We start from the raw sequence: 6,537 nt of genomic DNA, 5'->3' as shown, positions 1-6,537 counted from the left end.
CGTAATCTTCGTTCCGAACTTCTCTCAAATCTTTTCAAAGTCGGAGAGTGAACCTCTCCAATATAAAGATAACTTAGTAGGAACGACACCCATTTTATGGCTTTCCGATACACTTACTCCTACTCTGTTACCCGGACTGCATCATGGGGATGTAGGTCGACGCTCAGATAACCATAAATCAAGGCGCGGAAAAAAAAATATGCCTATCATAGTAAAGAAAGATACGACTAGGGTTAACCATCGTTTCTCATCAGCTTGTGTTCCTTTTCGTGTAGGAAAAACCATGCCTCCAAAGAAACGTAACCAACCCGCTGGTAAGACACCGATTCTTCAAATCGATGAAGTTACGTTTCAAGCTGCAGTTTCAGCAGCCGTAGCAGCTGTCATGGCTCACCTGAACGCTAACAACGCCAATGTTAGGAGGAGCCCTATCGGGAATCCCGATCATAGCAATGGACAGCAGCAACCAGCACCGGTGTGTAAAGCCACCCAAGAACTCCAACCTAACCCGCTGAAAAGGAAGTTTGGGAACGAGGAGGGAAGTACCTCGAATCAAGGACCCTCTGAGGGGCAGCAAACTGAGGTGATCAATACCTCTGTCAACCCGCCTGCCTCGACACCAAGGAGACCATACCTAGGAAACCTCCCCCACTGCAGCAAGTGCGACTACCCTCATTTTGGAGTCTGTCGAGAACTCCTTTGTGTTAGGTGTAACATGAAGGGGCATACCGCTCGCATCTGTAGAACCCCGGTTGAGTTCATTACATCAACCACCAATGTTGGGACCAGTCCAATATGCCACCTATGTGGTGAAATTGGGCACTTCAAGAGGGACTGCCCAACTGAAAGAAATGACAAGGGCGCAGGAGGAGTTTAACCCTAATGCCTAAGGGGAAACATCAGGGAACCCGGTAGAATTTTGGTACGTTTCTCAATCCTAAGTAGCTAACCGAAAACTTTAATTAATCAATTCTAATTGTAATTACTCCCTCGTTAAGGCGAAAGTCGCAGCACTGTTATAAAACTTGAAAACCCATCAGGTAAAGCTATGATGGCTTAGTATATACGTTAAGGCCATTTATAATTAAGATTGATAGACCCCGAGTGAGTGATGCTGCCTTATCTCCTGTTCCTTGTTTGGTTGTGGATTTAGGGCGGAGTCGCTCAGTCAACAGTCAGCAAACTTGAGTTCCCATAGTTCTTGTTCTAGCTTCTGTACTTCGCCCCTTGGGCAGTACTCTCCCATCATCATTTCCTTCAAGTTTTCCCAGCCCATAGAGTTTGCCACTGTTAGGGTCAGTGACTTAACATGGCCATTCCGCTATGTTAGGGCTCTTCCGGAGAAGGTGCAGGCAGCAAACTTGACTTTGCTCCCTTCTGGGCATGAACAGATTTCGAAGACCGAATCTGTTTTCTCGAACCATCGCATCAGAGCGATGACTCCACTATTTCCATCAAAGGAATTGGGTTTGCATTTCATGAAGTCTTTATACATAAATTCCCGTGGGTATTCGTGGGTATCTCCGTGGTTGTTTAGGTGAGCACCGCTACCAGATCCACTGATACTACTTGCGCGAATTTACGTTAGGGCGGCTATCGTTGCTGTTGTTACCGCTGCCTGAAAAGCAGCTAGGCCGAACTGTGGAGGGGGTAGTGGCGGTTGAGTTAGAGTTATCGGAATAGTGCGTCTGTTCGATTTGCGAGGAGGCATCTTTGCTAAAAGAATACAAAGATGAGATGGAATAAGTCTATAGTAGTGGACACAAGCCAAAAGCTGAAAAGACAAGGTTATCCCAGTTCTGAGTGTATCAGGTCCTGACTTCCTCAGGGCTCTAGAAACAATTCATAAAAGAGTCTATACTTAATAAACTCTATGAATTTGAAATGGCTATCCTCGAATGAATATCTGTTACCTAAATAACTATTACCAGCTGCATGTAAGAAAATAATTCTAACACATAATGTGAGCAGTGTTTCCACTCGCTCATTTAGTTAATAAGATTATTATTTATTAGTGTGACGTGTAAGGCGTTTTGGTTACTTTGGTTGGTCCCTCTTTGAAAACTTCTCATGAACTTGCTCTTGTTCCTCCTGGACTCTTCTGTTGTCTACTATGAGGAAGTGGTTACATCTATATGGGCTTGTCGTGCGAGAATGGATGTGACTAAAGAATCTATGAGATTTAAGGTAACTTTATGGGGTGATCCTTACAGAGTCCTCCTATAATTGCACAATGTATACAAGTTGTATATAATTCAAGATTAAATAGACCTTCGAATAAGTGATCCTACTCCAAAACCACAACCAAACAAGGAACAGGTAGTGGAGCGTAGATCACAAATTCTAAGTCTATAGATTCTCAATTATATATAACCTTGGAAGTATACATTGTAAAATTATAGACCTATCCTCAAGGGTCTTTCATGTTTTCATGTAAGTTGTTTATATAGAGCCTAAAATACTCCTATAGTATTTTAATGTAATCTTCTTGGTATGTTTCAAACTTGTTATCACGTTATAGTGTCATAGAATACTCCTATAGTATTCTAACTCTAATGTACTTGATCCAGTATTCTCTTGACTGGTGTTTAGGTAAATTTTAAGACTGTTGCAACACCACATCACTCCTAAACACATGTCGGTCACATCTCGAATGAATATAGTTGATCAGGCTATACTGATCCTAGCTATGATTACATAACTGTTCAGGTTTGACGACAGTGTTCAACCTTTAAATACTTTAGTTCTGTTCTTCTTGTGATACTTGTTCTAGTATGTACATGTATAAGCAAGTAGGTATATTTTTATAACTTATCGTTATACTCTTAAAATATATCATTATCCAGAGCACTTAAGCCCCATTGTATTTATAGTTGTATATCTTTTATCGGTTGATATACTTAGTTCACTATAAACAATGCTCTGATACCAATCTGTCACACCCCAAAACCGGAACGGCGGAAACGTTCTGGGGTGGAGGACGTCATGTTTAGTACCACAAGACATGCATTATAGTAAGCAAAGTATTGAACAACCATTTCATTAGAAAGAAAGTGTTTACAAAGTGTGTGTTCACGAAACATAGAATACATAAGCAAATAACAAACAAGACTTGAAGCTATACTGCTCCATCTTCTGAATTCCCAGCACGAGTACCTGTCTACTAGGCTCTTGAGAATACAAGTTATTTGAAAGAGTTGATCAGCAATTAAGCTGGTGAGTTCATAAGATTTTAGTGATGTAAGTAAGTTGTAAAATGTTGTGGTAAACTGCTGTTGAAAATGTAGTTGAAAAATGTAGTGAGGTTTAAATTCTGTTTAGAAAAGTTCGCCTGTTCCTCTTAGAAAATCCTGTATTTCCTACTTTGATGAAATATACGTAAAAATGATTCTAAAATCCTTTCTATGAGTACTAAATGGATGCAAGTGATATAAAACTCAGAGTAAACAAACAATCGACTGTGGACATCTGCCCTAACTCACAACCAAACAAGGAACAGGAAGTAAGGCGGATAGCACACATCCCATTGTTTGTTAGATCATTGTTGTATATAACTCTGGCGTGTTCACTTGTTACTCATGGAGTTAATTGTAATGGTTCCTTTATATTTAATGAAAAGATTCTTTAAGAAAGCCCTTATTTCTTATAATAAAATGGTGACCACAATGATTACTTCTATAATCACTTAGTTTATACTAGCTTTATATGATCTAATATCGATTAGATAGTTAATTGGGTGAATCTGCCCTAAGCCCACAACCAAACAAGGAACAGAAAATAAGGCGGAAAACACACATCCAACTATCTATTGGGTATTAATGACATATAACCATGATGTAAAAACTAAAGTATTATAGAGTTAATCACCTAAGGTTCTTTAAGTTTATACTGGTTTAATAAAATGGATTAAACCCTTAGCAGGTAAGTTTCTAGTTTTGTACACCAAAAGTTCTGATTTGGAAAGTATGTTCTGTACTAGAAAACTGTGCATTGACTTTGTGTCCTATGACTTGACCCATACCTGGTACCCTTATGATGACTCAATGCATACTGTACATATATATCTAGAATCGAATAGATAATAGACTGGGTGAATATGTTCCAAGCCCACAACCAAACAAGGAACAGGAAATGAAGCGGAGAGCACACATCCTATTACTTGTCGGATCCTATTGATATATATGTATCCTTTGATGTATACATTAAGGAATCATAAGGTTAGCATTATGGTCCTTGCTACTAAACGTAGCCTTCTACCAAGGCATCAATTGTTATGTATGTTTGTTTCTTGTATGAGGCATCAAATGTTATGTATAAATATAGTTTATACATTAATGAATATGTGAGAAGATCACAAAGTAGATGTAATAGGGAAAATAATGTTTTACCTCAGCAGTGACACTGTTGGCTATAAAGTAATAAAATACAGACTCTAGGTAGTATTAAATGTACAATACACCTCGGGGAGTCTTTTTGCCTTCAATCCTTAGTCGGTTAATTAAAGGTTTAAATGTGAATTCGTTTGTAAGCGGAAAGATATATTGTTATATTTTATCACCTCATGTCTGCTAACCCAGATACGTGTAATCGTACTAAAGTTAACGCAAACCGGAAAGATATATTATTATACTTTATCACCTCCTGTCTGCTAACCCAGATACGTGCAATCGTACTAAAGTTATCGCAAACCGGAAAGATATATTATTATACTTTATCACCTCGTGTCTGCTAACCCAGATACGTGTAATCGTACTAAAGTTAACGCAAACCGGAAAGATATATTATTATACTTTATCACCTCGTGTCTGCTAACCCAGATACGTGTAATCGTACTAAAGTTAACGCAAACCGGAAAGATATATTATTATACTTTATCACCTCGTGTCTGCTAACCCAGATACGTGTAATCGTACTAAAGTTAACGCAAACCGGAAAGATATATTAACGTGATTTTTCCCGGTATTTAGTATGGTATGTTCCTCATGTGCTTGTTATAGGATGTTCCTCTCTGTACTTGTTATAGTATGTTCTGTTTCTGACTCATGTATGGACTGGCTCTTTGTATGCTTCATTGTACTAGAAGTAATGAGTAGTGTCCTCCTAAACTATACATATTATAGTTTACTAATGTTTTACTTGAACTGTTATTGAAAAGACTCTTTTATCTACTAAGTTATGCTTGTACTTTAAAAACGGAGTTTTGTAAAACTATAAAGTAACATAACTTTAAAAAGAGTTTTTGAAATGTTTTGATCACTTATAAAAGACATAAGCAATCTTTTGAAAGATGTTTATAACAAATAATTACACAATTATCATTGTGTTCAACTTGTATTCCCCCCCTTAAAAGCATTTAAAACAGTTTAAATGATTCATTACGGGGTATAAACTCACTTGATGTGGGTGATTCAACGAATACGCGCGTAAGGATGAGAAGTTCCACGAATGAAGTCCCGAGACACAACAAGTCCTAAATGACATACATTGGCATATATTGACATAAATATAGTGCTTGGAAGCAACCAAATGCAAGGAAACACCTCACGGGACTAGGAAACACTTTGACCAAGTGTTGGAATCACATGTGATTGACCTAAAGGGTGTTTATGGCCATGGTTTGGTGTTCACGGCCATGTGTTTACGGCCAAGGGAGTTTACTCCTGGCCGTAAACTCTCTAAATGGTCGCATTTAGGGTCTTAAAAGTAAGGAGTCTCAAGGGTTCAAGTGTTCTAAGGTTTAGCAAGAGTTTAGATGTGTTTAAGGTCCAAGACTTGACCTTAATTGGAGTTTATGGCCAAGGGTGTTTACTCTTGGGCCGTAAACTCTCTAAATGATGAGTTTGGTGATGGTTCAAGGTCTTACAAAGCACATGGGAGTGTTCTAGCCTCAAATCCAAGCCTTAGGAAGAGTTTAGGGCTAAAATGGCACCTTTATAGGGGTTTACGGCCAAGGGAGATTGCTTGGCCATAAACTCCTTTTGGTCTTGCATTTTTGATGATTTCAAAGGTTCTAAGCATGAGTCTTAACTAGATATCAAGTATAGGGAAGAGTACTTACGATATGGAGGCTTGAAATGGTCGATTTTGGCCAAGAACACTAGTGTGTGTTCTTGGTGTTCTTGGTGAAACTTGAAGATTTGAAGATCTAGTTAAAATGAATGTTTTCATGGATGAAATCAAAGAGTGTAACTAGGAGATGAAGTGTAACAACAAATCAAGGAAAGAACACTTACGTTTTTGATGATCTAAGATGATGAACTCGATGATACTTGAGAGGATTTGGAAGTGTTCTTGAGTTGGAAATGAAATAATGAAAGAAAATGAAGGGATGGAGTCTTATAGGGGAGTTTCCGGCCAGGGTTGAGTTTACGACCCTAAACTCCATGTTTACGGCCGTAAACTCCACATGTTGGAGTTTAGGGCTTTAGTGTTGTACAGTGTCTCTAGCAGGTACATTCTAACACTCATTCCTTAAGTGTACTAGGCTTAAAACTCCTTAGAATGACCTTTAACCAGGCTAGAACTCATTACCAATGA

Source organism: Lactuca virosa, chromosome 5 (assembly GCF_052849685.1).
Source record: "Lactuca virosa cultivar CGN04683 chromosome 5, Lactuca_virosa_CGN04683_v6, whole genome shotgun sequence".
In the NCBI taxonomy this organism is placed as follows: domain Eukaryota; kingdom Viridiplantae; phylum Streptophyta; class Magnoliopsida; order Asterales; family Asteraceae; genus Lactuca; species Lactuca virosa.
Note: the sequence above shows the minus strand (reverse complement) of the source record.